The sequence below is a fragment of the Stegodyphus dumicola genome, chromosome 10 (assembly GCF_044657685.1).
Source record: "Stegodyphus dumicola isolate Sdum_Otavi_A_Nest chromosome 10, ASM4465768v1".
Taxonomy (NCBI): Eukaryota; Metazoa; Arthropoda; class Arachnida; order Araneae; family Eresidae; genus Stegodyphus; species Stegodyphus dumicola.
Genome location: NC_140777.1, coordinates 167388616 through 167403224, shown reverse-complemented (window position 1 = coordinate 167403224; position 14609 = coordinate 167388616). Strand labels below are relative to the sequence as shown.

Here is a 14609-nt window from a genome sequence, read left to right as displayed (position 1 = left end):
ATGCCATCAAGATTCATGATTGTGAGGTGTCCCTCTGGCTTCTTTATATGGTAAATGAGCCGGATTCATGGCGCTCTGTGCAACGTGTTCGACTCAGCTACTATCGCATATTGTTATTTTAATATCACTATGTACAGAGGCTGTTCGCACATTTTTTAGACGATTTTGGTAAGCGGTAATAAAAAATCGTTTGCTGCAAAAGAAGTAATTTCATTTGTACTATGTTTTTAAAAGTCAAAATTATCGTCTGTGGCTTGAAAGTTTTGTTTTTATTCAAAATGGCGAATTTAACAAAGCAGTGGTTCGAAGGTTACATTGACGCTCTTTCCGACGACAATAATGCATACTCCGTTATCCAAAAACGATGTGAGAGTCATTGTTTAGTGATATCTAAAGCGTCGATAGGTAATATCATCAACAATAAAGGAAAAAAGCTTCAAATTGGAGCCACAAGTGGGACAAAAATTCCAAACAAGTATCCAAAGAAAAAACGGACATCTTCGACTATTGCAAAGGTACGTTGTTTAATATTACAAGAAAATCCCCCTAGTCAAAGGACAGTTGCAAAATCATTAAAATGCCCGGTGTCCACTGTAAACAAAATGATAAACATTGATTTAAACCTTAAGAAAGCAAGAAAACGCAATGTGCATCGTCTTCTTCCAAAGCATATCGTTCAATGCAGGACACGCTGCAGAATTCTATATGAGAAACTCGTATCCCAAGAAAAATGGAAAATATTTATAACAATAGATGAACCATGGGTTATCTAAATGATTGAACCATGTACTTAAATTTTTTCTCCCCTTTTATGATAATAAATGGCTTTTTTTTTTTTTGTTACAAAGAATCGAAAGAAAGTTTTTCCTAAGGGATTCATGATTGTTGCTGGTTTTTCTTATAATGGCAAGTTAAAAATAAAGAGAGTGCAAAACAAATGTCAAGATTAACTCCAAATACTATCAGGAACATATTTTATCGCCAATTTTTCTGAATGAAATACCATCGCTTTACCCACAGTGCCATCCATGTGTGAGACTCCATCAGGACAAAGCTAGCAGTCACACTACAAAATCCACTGTAAATTTCCTAAAAGAAATGGAACAAAAAACTGGTATCAAGGCCATACTCTTAGCTGATATCCCTACTAAATCTCCCGATGAGTCCCCTTAGTTTTGTGAATACAATATATATCGTCTAAAAAATGTGTGAACAGCCTCTGTATTCTTACTGCAATGTAGGTTTACAAAATAATAACTTTCTGATAGCAGCCGGTAGTTTATGCATGACTACTTTTCATTTATTATTATCGTGCTCTAACCATATCCTTCGGAAATTAAATTTCTGGCAAAATTTTCCTTTCCGAACGATAAAACTGGTTAAAATTTTGTTTGGAGCATCCCTGACTTCTTTTCCTCAGAATGTGGTAACCCCAATCTATGTTGTATTAAAAATGATGAGAATATTGATGAAAAAAATCAAGTATCTGCTTAAAATAAGAAAAATGTTAATATATGTTTAAAAGCGAATTTTAGAAAAAACTTGAAGCAAATTCAGATTAAAAAGAAAGAAAGTTACACGTTCTGCACGTCCTCAAGAGTAAATATCTAATAATTGTACGTATGCGTGCATTGCACCGTTTCCTACAAAATCAATCACATACATTTGTATATCTATAGTTGCTTAATATGCATGCTAAGTTATTTCAGATATCAATCGGGTGTTGTCAGTGGATTGAGATTCTGACTTCTTTTAACAAAACTTTTCATAATAATAAGCCCCAAACGGACTTTTGTCCCGAATGGAATGTCTCGAAATGGATTTTGCATTGACTCATAGTAATTTACTTTTCAAATTGTTGTCACCAAATATTATCGCTTTAAAGAAATCAATAATGGAGAATCTGCACGAAGGTATGAATGTATTGTGGCTTGAACTTATACAGAAATTTACCTAACAAAGTCCAAACTATTTTTAATTACAAACTTCCAACAACCGTTCATGAACTCAGAACGTTGTGAGGTCTTATTAATTTTTATCGACGATATTTAAAAGAACGCATCAAAACCCAACAAAAAAAAAAAAAAGCCCACTATGATAATTGCCCACGCGACAAACACCCACAACGATGAAAGCGCACATTGATAAAAGCTCGCACTGATAAAAGCCCACGTTGATATAAGCCCACGCTGATAAAAGCCCATACTGATTTAAAAGCGCACATAATCGAAATGGACATATGGTTTTTTATTACTATACCATGTATTTATAATATTAATTGTAATAAATGGAGTTATTCAGATCTGAATTTTAACGTCTCACACATATGTCTGTTTGTATACATATATTTGAGACAAATATTTGTCTGTCTGTTTATTTAATTTATTATGTTGAAAGCAAACTTTCTACTCTCTGATTAAGTGATTAGCTATAACGTTTCGATGATAAATCTGAAATTTCATTTTATTATTTATTTACTTATTTAACTTTTGTATGTGTATGTGAAAATGAAAAATATCATTGTGGAGTTTCTCACATGCTATTTTTACGGTAATATGGCTGATATTAAATATAATTCTGTTTCATTATTAAAACTATTAACTTTTTAATTAAAAACAGTTGAATTTTATTTTATTTCTTCTTCGTTTTTCCTTTAGTTCCTTTTAGTTCCTTTTTAGTGTAGGAATATTAAAACAGTTAAGCACAATGAAAACTTGGTTAAGAGATATTTTATTCTTTACTTTACACTGAGCTTATTATCTAAGTTTAAATATATTTCTCATTGAAAGCTTTTTTGAATGTAACAATTATAATTTGGCGATTTCCTAGAGATATTTTCTTTTAGATTTCTGAATAAATTAAAACTATCAGCTGACACCCTGGCAGAAAATGAATTCCAAATATAACCTCTTAATCTTTCAACTACAGCAATTTGGAATAGTGTTTTTCATTTTCATTTTATTTATTTTTTTTTGGGGGGGGATGGAACAACTCTTAGAAGTCAACATCTCTACAAATTTAAGTACAATCACCTCAAAATATAGTAATAAATATGAAGCATTTTATTAGAGATTGTGAAGATTACAAAGAACTATGCATATAATAACATGTAATAAAATTTTGTAACTACATAAATATATATTTATAGAGTCATCAGATTCAAAATTCATCGTTTTTAGATTCTAAGTATACATATTATATAAATTCATCATTCATTAATAGTATTATGTATAGTAATAGAAAATTAGTATTAATGTTTCAAATTGTAATATTTTAATAATTTGTCTTGCATTTGCTGTATATTTGTTCAAGACGTATGAATATCTGTTATATAACGTGAAAAATAAACAGAAAGCAGCTAATCTTATCTAACAGCTGATTGTGAAAGAAAAATTACTGTGCTCTTAATTACAGTTACAGTGCTTTTAAATCTCCCTTTTGTAAATAACCGTTTTGTAGCTGACATTAGATTAAATTAATTCCATTATCCATTATAAAATAAGCCCACCAGCGGCCGAGCGGTTAAGTCGCTGAACACTGGTAGTTCGGTCCGAGGTTCGAATCCCGCGAACGGGCTGGCTGCATGGATGTTTTCGTGGTTTTCCCCATGTGTAACGTGTATACGAGCCAGTTTCCCTTAGAAAGCCCTCCACGAAGGCATTCTTCCCCTTAGGCAGATAGTCTTCGAGGCTTTGCCATAATCACACACACACATTAGAAAATAGTAATTATAGTGAATTATATCTGTTGAAGACATTTCTAAGACGTCGCCTTTTGAAAGAGACCTGTACTTTTTGTGAAGATAAACAAACATTGCCAGTGAATATTATATTTCTAAGACCACCATATGTACAACCAAAATCCTTTAAAACCGTGAACGGTTGCGTTTATAGAGGGCTCACTATATTTTTAGTAAAACATGTACATCTTCGTTATACACTTGCTACATTTTGATTTTCTGTCAAAGCAGAGGAACAGTGGTTCTATTTCTTTAGAAGTATGTGAAATTAAACAATGGACACTATAATGACAAAAATGGAATTAGATTCAAAAACACGCCTCTTGAACATGTCTGAAATTCATTATTCTGCTCGGAATAAATTTATTTAAAGAAAATGTTTAATAAATATTAGAACTCAAGGGCTAAGTCAGGTCAAAGTAGTAAGGGTCATTTCGTCTGAATATATCTTTTTTTAATCAAAAAGTGACTTTTTGAACAACGAATGAAACGGGAAAGACAGAATAAGATCGACAGGCCGCGGACAAACGACACTGTTTCGAACGCGGCATGAAAAGAAAACGGACGAAATGGCACTAAGCCAAGGAAAGGCATGCCTTCGTGGAGGACGTTTTAAAAAAAATTCGCTCGTATACATGTTACGCAAGGGGAAAACCACGAAAGCGCCCATGCAGTAAGCTTTTCCACCGAGATTTGAACCCTGGAATGAACTACCAGTGTTCAGCTTTTTTATCACTTGGTCGCTGGTGAGCCTTGTGCCTACATGAAAAGCTTAAGAATTGGATGAATGACGCTTTCTTAATGTACAGCTTTTAGACAGAATTAGTTTTTAATAGTGACTGAATGTACATATAATTTAATTTGTCTCACTTCTCTTATACTAACTTTTGTTATATAAAACTTCGTGCACGTTTTTTGAAAATAAAAGTTAAGACACAAATTTAAAAAAAAAAAAAAAAAAAAAAAAAAAAAAAGAACTTATTTAATAAGGGAAAAAAAATATTCAAAACGTAGCTCCATAATTAAGCATTTTTTTCTACTTGATCGCCAACACACGAGGTTTATAAGAAATATCTCCTAGAAGTTATGTGTCTACTATTTCTGTGTTGTCAGAATATAGAATTCGTATAGGGATAATAATACATTTCGATGTGAAAAAAATGACTTAAATTTGATAATTTTTCTAAATAAGAAATTTTTACATGTTACGCGTTTTTTTTTCTTAATCTAGGTGAAATAATATTCAACATGTAATAACAGCATAAAACCCCCAAAAGAAGTGTTCCAGTGAAATCCAATTTTTAAATGCTGTTTAATAAATTTGCTTCATTGAAAGTTTTAGAATATAAATAATTACGGTAAATTAAAATGTACTGTTTTTTAAGTGTTTACAGTTAATCGAGTAACATAATATTTTTTATTGAAATAAAAATTATTTTTAATGCGCAAGATTACTTTTCTTACAATGGTTCATGGTTCTTAAATTCTCTTGTTCTTGAGTTCAGAAATCTTCGTTATTAAAATTATTCGAATAGTTTAACTTCTTATTTTTCATTCTAACTTTCATATGGCTACATTTTCAACCATATGAAAGTTAAAATGAAAAATATTACTTTTACGTAAATTTTAATACATGTAATAATTTAACTTTTTTAGAAATAATTCAGTAGTTTTACTTTTAAACAATGGCTTTACTTCGATAGAACAAACAAGTTTAATTAGTTCATCAAAAAGTTGTTAGAAACACTATCGAACCAGGAGCTAGCATATTTTTCCACTCTGCAGTTTTACTGCAAAAACAGTGAATTATCCCTTTAAAAATGGTTAAGAAATATTTAATTCCTTTCGTTTTCCAGTTATTGAAATTTTTAAAATAATTGAAATGCTAACTAAATCCTTAGATAAAAAGTTATTCAAGAACTAGACTAAAGAAATGCAAGGGAAAGAGTTAACTTCAGTTACAAGCGGAATTTCAGATATTGTTATTTTCTAGTAATTAACAAAAAACATTTAAAATCCTCTTTAATTTATTCCTGACTACCCTTTAATTGCTCTTCTGCCATCCCGTCCCTTCTGAGGCCGTTCTTTGGCACCCTAGGCTCGATAGGGGATAAAGCAATTAAGCAAGGTTCTCCTCTCTTTAACTGCTTTTTCACACAGTTGGGGCAAAAGAAAAGGAACTCAATGGTTCCCCGCCTGAATAGCCAGCGGCCAGTTAGAAAGCTGCAAGAGAAAACCCCACGAGCGAATGCCCATTTATAAACAACACACATTTTCAGGAAATCCAAAATAGCTATGACTTCATGAAAAATTTTACAAGTAATAATTATTATGATTAAAAATGAAATTTCAAGTGGGAATGAAATTAATTTATTTAAAACCCAAGTTGTCAAAATTTAACTAGATTATTTGAAACCCTGCTTTTAATTCACTATTAAAACAGTGTTTGTGATAGCGCACACAAATGTTTACTTAATCATAATAGAATACGGTACTTTTATTTTTCTCCTTGAAATGAAAGTTAGGCTATAATTCTCCATAATTAATTCATTATCTGCAAAATTTTCTGCAGTGAAAATTATTCTCTGTATATGATGAAAATTTACATACATTTTATACTCCTTATAATTTTGTAGAATTAAAAGAAGCAGTGTGGCCAGTATTCCCTTTCATCTCCCTTTGTCGGACTTATACGAGGTTCACTTCCATTTGTCGCGTAAATATAAAAACAAAGTTACACATACATATATATGTTTTTAATTATATTATTTCCATTGACTCTCTGTTCTATATACATATAGGATTTTAATTCAGCCGGAGCCCAAAATGAAATGTGTTCTGCTACTTAAATTTATTGTTCAATTATTTTTATTAATTTAATTTATTTTTATTTTATCTTTATTCATGAACCTGCTTTGTGAAGCTGAAGAAAAAAGGGAAAAAATATTAATTTTAACGTAGCATACGAGTATATATCGGTGTGGGTTTTTGTCGGTGTGGGTTTTTGTCAGTGTGGGCTTTTATCAGCGTGCACTTATATCTATGTGGGCTTTTATCAGTGTGGGCTTTTATCAATGTGCGCTTTCATCAGCGTCCAATTACACCAGGAAGGCATGCGCAGTCGAGGGAGAAAATACCTTATAACGCACATATGCATATTTTTAAATACATTCTTTTTGTGTTTGTAATTTTTTTTTTATGTAATGTCAACTGGTGTCGAGGTTACAATCATTTTTCTGAATAGTTCAAAAAGGTAACCCACCGCCCAAATAAGAACTAAAACATTTTTCCCAATGGCAGATTGTAAACAATTACAAATGTAACCCAGTCCATTAATCTATACAAGACCAGATGTGGTGGTCTCTTTATTATGGAGGCACCTAATAGGTGGGCCACCATCGCCTATCCTATGAAGGGACGGACAGTTACAGTCATGCCTTCTCCGGGATTCGAACACAGGCCCTTCGGCATCGCAGTCATCTTCACTGACCACTATACCGACTGGGCAGCTTATAGTGCAAATACTGAGTTTTGCATTTCGAATGCTATGTTACATATATACGGAATATCCGAGTATATGAGAAAATAGACGCAACTCAAATGTCTTTCAATCTTTTCACGTTTAAGGACTGTTTACCAAATTACAAATACATTGAGGGTGGCTACTGTGTGGTTAATTTTCTAACGCCCTGTTTAATTGTTTTTGATTCGGGACTTCTTAAATAACGCAAACTGGTCTGCAGAAAATTCTCAAGAATTAAGTTATTTATACTGAGAAATACATTATTGATGCAATTTTTGGTTATATACATAATATGGAATCATTAAATTATATATATATGTATATAGGCATATATGAATGGAACAAAATATGTAACAAGGTATAAAATTACAAGAATTAAATTACCAGATGCCTGAAAACAAGTACGATAATTTTTATTAAAGTGGTATTATTTTATATTTGTGTAATTATTTTGCGTATTATTTTGTTTCTATATATTTCGTTATTATAATCGAATAATCAACAGATATATTTTTGAAGTATAAATTAAAGAAGTAACTAGGCATGATTCTAATACTTAATTTGGAATGAATTTTTCAAAAATAAAAGAGAACTTATGGTACACTATTTGCAGCTCTCAATTTTCAAAACATATAATTTCGAGAGTTTAATTTTGTTCATATATTTAATCTGTTACTGGCATTTCCATTAACCAACTCCAAAAATCAGTCCTAGTATCAAACTTAAAATTAAATTCATAAATGTGAATGATTCTTACAGTTTACAGTATAATACGCTTTGCTTTGGTTCACTATAAACGGCATATCCTTCATCAAACTGTTGCCGTCAAATATTATCACCCGCGAATATTTTTAAAGAAATTAAACAATGAAGATTCTGCATGTATGAATGTATGTTTCTCGCATTTTAAGAAAGCGACGGTACCTAGAGCCATTAAATTTTGAATAACGTAGTCCTTTACCCAAACATGTGCACAAATGTAAGGTATTTATTTATCTTTCAGTTTTAATTAACAAAGTCGTCTCTTTGAAAGCAATCTGTTGCCGCTGCTAGAAGTAAAACTCTTTTGTCTTCCACGCGTTCAGAAAAGCCTAAGATACTTTCATATTTAATCTGGAAGGTTACTGAATAATAAACTAAGCGTTTTAAAAGCAACAAGCGCAGTTCCTAAAAACATTTTTTACCACTTTCTGATATGATTTATTTAAGTAAACGTGTTTAAAATCATGGCATGTTTAATTAGAAGTATTCAGTATTTAAAAATTATATATATTAGCTGACTCATTAAAATCATTATTCTTTTTTATGATAACTATATTATGCGGCTTGCCGGTGCGAACGGTTAGTTTTAAAAAAAATAATGTAGCGAATATAAATATGCTGTTTTTAAATATATTGTGATTTTGCTGTTGAACTGAGTTTTATATGGCGCAAGTTAGAGCGTATGTTATATGAACGTGATACTTAATAAATAAATTTAGTATATAAAAACTTAATTATAAAAAAAAATTTTGAGCCATCTTACTAAGAAAATTGGATACTGATATAAAGAACTGGAAAAAAACTGAAAAGACTATAAAAATGTATGCCAACACTTAATACTGCATCTAGAGTTCTAAACATATGCAGTTATTCAGCTTTTTAAAGAATTTTGTGATTTTGGTGTTGAACTGTATGTGGCGTAATTGCGAAGAAAACGATGCTTAATAATAAAACTAAAAAAACACACACATACAAAGGAAAAAAAGGTGCGAAAGCTAAGGTTAGCAGGAATGAGTACAACAGCAGACTGGTAGACTGCGTGCTCAGGGTAAGAAACTTTAACAAACCCTTTTGGTTGACCGTTTAAATCTAAAACCTTTCAGTCTTTTTTCTTTCCTTTTTTTTTACTACTGTATTTTTTTTTTGGGGGGGGGCAAGAAAATTTTTTGCATAGGGGCCCAAGAGTTCTACTTACACCACTGGTGAGAACAGGTGTAGAAAAAGAGAAAATACTCAAATTTCCCTCTATAGAAAAAACTAATTTCCTCGGTGCTTTTCTGCTACCAGAACCAGATTCAGAAATGTATATATGCATGTATATAAATTTAAACAAATTTAAATTTAAATTTTAACAAACACGTATAAAAGTAAAAAAGCAAATTTAAAGTCAAAATAAAGAAAAAAAAGCCAAAATAATTTTTTAAAAAAATTTTAAAAAATGTGCAAACATATAAAAGATTTAATTCCCGAACTAATCTACAATACCATTTAAATTCATTTATATTCATTTAAATTTTAAATTCGCTATATTCTTACTTTTCTGTCATTTTTTATGTGCATAATAATGAGTACAAGAATGTTCCTTGAGTATTTTATTGAACAGTTGGGATTTACGGGACATTTCCTTTGTACTGAATTTCTACAGTTTTAAAATTTATATGAAGATACGTTTTGCAAATTCATGTCTCATTAATTGTTTGGAATCGATTATGTAACCATTCTTATTGAAATATTTTAAATTATGCGAAATTTTAATACCGACTTTCTTCCGAAGATTGACCATGCCGACGTGTATGGGAGTACAGCTCTGAGTACTGCTATAGTAAGGTTTAGATGGGATGCACTGAAATTTGTTCCAATATCTGAAAATCACTCACGTCTAGATCTGTGTATGTTTCTGATAGATTGTCAATGCAATGTAAATGCTGTTGATCGCTGGGGTCACCCTGCTTTATATTTTGCAATTGAGATTGAACATGAAATTTTAGTTAGAAAACTTCTGTTTTCTGGAAGTCATGCCGACATTTGTGACAAGTTTCGTCATACTCTATTATACTATGCATGCAAAACTAGAAACAAGAAAATTGTTGATTTACTCATCAATTTTGGTGCGAATTTACGACCACACGAATTTAGGTGCAGAAGATTTAGCCTGTTCAATTACGTTATTTGGAAATCGAAGTATTGTTCTTCCTTAGAAGACCTGTGTTATATCACAATCAGAAAAAACGTTAGATATTTGGAAAGAGATGCAACTCATCTCGGACTGCCTCTATTGCTTTTAAAGCGTCTGCAGCTTAAAGACTGATGGAAATATGTAATATGTTTTATTGGAATATACAGAAAAGTGTGTGTGTGATTATGGCAAAGCCTCGAGGGCTATCTGCCTAAGAGGAGGGATGCCTTCGTGGAGGACTTTCTAAAGGAAACTGGCTCGTATACACGTTACACATGGGGAAAACCACGAAAACACCCATGCAGCCAGCCCGTTCGCGGGATTCGAACCTCGGACCGAACTACCAGTGTTCAGCGACTTTACCGCTCGGCCGCTGGTGGGCTACAGAAAAGTGAGATTTAAATAGTTGAACTTCTTACGTTAAGTCTAATTATGTATAAATTACTGATTAACTTTTATTAAAAAGAAAAAAGTCATAATTGTCCATTGTCTTTTTCTACCATTAGTATCGTCTACGTTCTGTCCTTTTTTATTATTAAATGATCCTGCCAAAAAATAAAATTTTATTTTAAATTAATTTATTTTCCTAGAATTTTTTTAGATGAACTCCAACACAGTAAACGTGTAATCGTTTTTACAGATCGCTTTAACAGATCTTTCATCTAAAAGGTATTTTTCACCTCCTTTCCGTATACCTTCATGGTATTGTAGAGACATTAGGCATTTTTTGTAAGCTGGAAAGATGAAAAATGAGGAAGGCCAGGAATCGAACCACGGACCTGTGAAATACGCACCCAGTATGCAGACCACTACATCACGAAGGCACTCTAAGAAGGCGGGAGAAATACATTATACTATAATTGGAAACATGTGTGACTCGTATTCGAGAGGTTCAGGATTTGGGCCCTGCAAGGGCATTACTCATTTTTCACGTCTCCTGCTTCAACAAAAACCCCAATGACATGTCTTTTAGACAGACAGCCGTCCTAAGTTTTCCGCTTTTTAGTGAAGAAATCATCAACAACAATTAAAATTCGATTAAAAATTCTATTTTCTTGCTTTAACATATGCATCACTAAATGTGACTAAAATTTGGACACACGCACAGACGTTTCATTCTTTACATTCACATCATGGAGTGCATAAAATTAATTATTTAATAAAATATTTATTTTCAACATAGATATCTGTTGACAACGCAGGCATTTTCAAATCCGTTCACCGCCTATCGACCATTTTTGGAAGGTTTAAGAATACTTTTGCATACATTATAAACAAATATTGCAAACATGAAGGAGAAAAATTCAAGAAGAAAGCTGTGGATTAAAAAAAAAAAAATATATATATATATATATTTGTGCTGATTTTTTTAATATAATTTCAACATTTTGCTTTCTTAATTATTATTTAATGTCATTTCTCATAAATCCTAGTGACACAAAATTTTTATCTCTTTGAATAAACTTTGTAACATTAGAAATAAAAAAAATGTACTTTTGATCAACGGCGGATTTTAAGTTAAAAGTATTACATTAGTTTAAAGTAAAAATTTAATTAATTTAGTTAAAAGTATTACATTTGTTATTTTCTATTTGTATTATTCGCAGCAACGCGCAAAAGTGTTGCTAAAATTTTTACAATTGTTCTGTAAAGACATTAGTTGCTTTGCATAAGCATTAATCCGGTCAAGCACATCTAGATTTATTTTGAAAGTAAACGCGGTGTAGTTTAGATCCTTTTAGTCAAATATGGTTATCAACACAAAGGCTACGGTAAAATTACTAAGCTGAAGTACTGCATGCCGTAGAGGCAGTTATTTAAGGAATAACTATACATTAAATTTGTCAGAAATACAGTTATATAAATAATACCTCAGCTTTGGTTTGGTAAAGTTATAAATCAAGTTTGCAATAAAATTTAGTTAAATGATATATTCTTTTTTAATCAGTTAAAATTGTTTTAAAAGTCATTAATAGATGGCGTCACATGTTAAATTGTCCTATTTGTGTTAATATTCATAAAGTAATTAATTGTGATGCCAGTTATAAATGACTTTTTTTCCATAAATTATATTCGGAAGCGTTTGATATATTCTTATATGACACGGACTTCGCTAAACAGTGTCAGTATATTTTATTAAAGGTTCAAAGACTCAAAGAAAATGCTAGCGGATGGCCCCTTCTCAGGCTTACAGGAAAGCTTCCATTTTGGCTTTTAAATCAAGATATGAAAATAAGAAACTAATCTAATACTAAACTAAACTGAGCCGAAGGTAGACACAATTACTTAACGTAGTTGGCCTTAATTAAATTAGCCGGCAATTATCAACAGGCACGTACAATACGGCCGAGCGCACTTGGTTTAATAACGAAGTAGCCTGACGGCAAACACGCCACTAAGGATTCCTGAGCTCTCCTACTTAAGTAAGCTGAGCCTTCCTTAAATACTCCTTCTACCTGATTTACACGCAAAGCGATAATTAAAACTCAATCTGGTAGGACGTTGGAAGTGGAAAACAAGAATTTGAAAGAAAGGATTTCAAAATTAAAAATAACTATCATAAGATTAATATAATACTTACAGCGTTAATAAATTTATTTAAAATATTTTATAGTCACAAGGAAGAGATATCATGTCACAAGATAGTTCTTAATCGCATAATCCCTTTCACATCATTCCTGCGTGGTAATTGATTAGTTTTATATTTGGGCTCACTGGGCACATAGTCTCTTTTGGAAGAATTGTTAACGACACACGCATTTTTAAATCTTATTTTTTATTGGGGTCTTTTATTGCAATAGAAAAAGATTAATTTACTACCAAAAAAGAGGAGAAAAAGACATAGTATATTGGTTCAGAAAAATCAAGGACAATTTTTCTAAAGGTTTTATTCTTCTTATTGGATTCTTCTATAATGAGAAATTTAAAGTAAAGAAAGTAGGAACTATCAAAACTAATTCGGATTACAATCAGAAAAAACTTTAAACACCTATATTTAAGACGAAATTTCATCTCTTTATCCAAAAGATCTTGAATGTATTAAGTTCAATCAGGTAAAGGCTACAATTCATACCTCTAAATCTACTGCTTTATGGTTTGAAAAAATGAGATATGAAACCGGAATTAAAGCTGTACCTTCTAGATGCACATCCCCGAAATCTCCTGATGTGTCTCCTATGGATTAATGTGCATTTGCACGTTTAAAACAAGCTCTTTATACGTGGCATCCCCAAATATTGGATGGACTGTGGAACATTTTGAAGGAGAAGTGGCATAAAATCAACCTTGATGTTTTCAGGAATTTTCTATTGCTGATTTTAATTTTCTATTGCTGACAGAGTTTAGTAGGATATTATTTGTAGAACTTAAATTACTGTTTTGAGAGTAGAATTGATCTATCATGTGCTAATATATTTTTTTCAGTATCCTCCTGTACCGGGATTAAGGAATTCTAAGAATATCATTTAATGAGCTGTTGGGAGTTAAGCTACCACTTGGTTTTATGACACCGCGCGAACTGACATTATGTGACTTTCTTGTCAAAGAATTAAGTAGAAGTGTCTTTTCACAAGATAAAGACATAACTGTCTAGATATGAACTGAGTTTAGGATAAAATTATTGAAATTTCGTTGGATATCAATATCGTTGGATATCAATCCTGGGGCGATATGCTTCTAACTTTAAAAATATTAAAATTTAATTAATTTTGGTATCAATCGCCAGGCAGAGATTTTAAATAGGTCGACAACTGCAAATGCGGGCATGACCAAACTTTGATTCCAATTTATTTTAATTTTCAAGACATTACGACTTTTAACTTCCAGTATATATCCAATCGAGACATTTTTATAAAAATTATTTAAAACCATTTCTTCCAAACTTCATGTCATGACTGATTTGTTTGAGTAAAAGTCAGGTTTTTTGTAAAAGAAAAGAATGGTTACCTACCTGGCGCGAGGGAGGACTTTGCGGAGAACGTTCTAAGGGAAATTGCCTCATATACGTTGAGATAAGGGAAACTGCAGAAGCCAACCATGCAGCCAGCACGTTGCCGAGGATTCAAACAGGGTAAAACTATTAGCAATCTTAATGACAGAGCATATTGCTGTGGGACACATATTGAAAATACTTCGTTTGAAAAGAAAGCAATAAATTCTCATTTATTATTTCTAGTACGTTTTCACATACAGATCACAGAGAGAAAAAATCTAAAATAAAAAATAACATCCTTATTGGTGTTTTAATGATAATCTGGAGATTTTTTATGCGAAATGCCGACAAATAACTTACGAAAAACAGAAAGGAAGTGGCTGACGGTCACTTCGAATTGAGAGCACAGACAGCAAGGGAAAATATGCCTAAGAAAAATTTCAATAATAGCTACAGCTTCCCTTAATTCAATGAGAAG

General features: G+C 31.7%; 1 protein-coding gene across 2 annotated transcripts in view; it reads right to left on the bottom strand.

Annotated features, from left to right (window-relative positions):
* LOC118180638 (uncharacterized) overlaps nucleotides 1-14609 on the bottom strand; it is a 141355-nt gene that overhangs the window by 16354 nt on the left and 110392 nt on the right. The gene's annotated exons all lie outside the window — the stretch shown is intronic.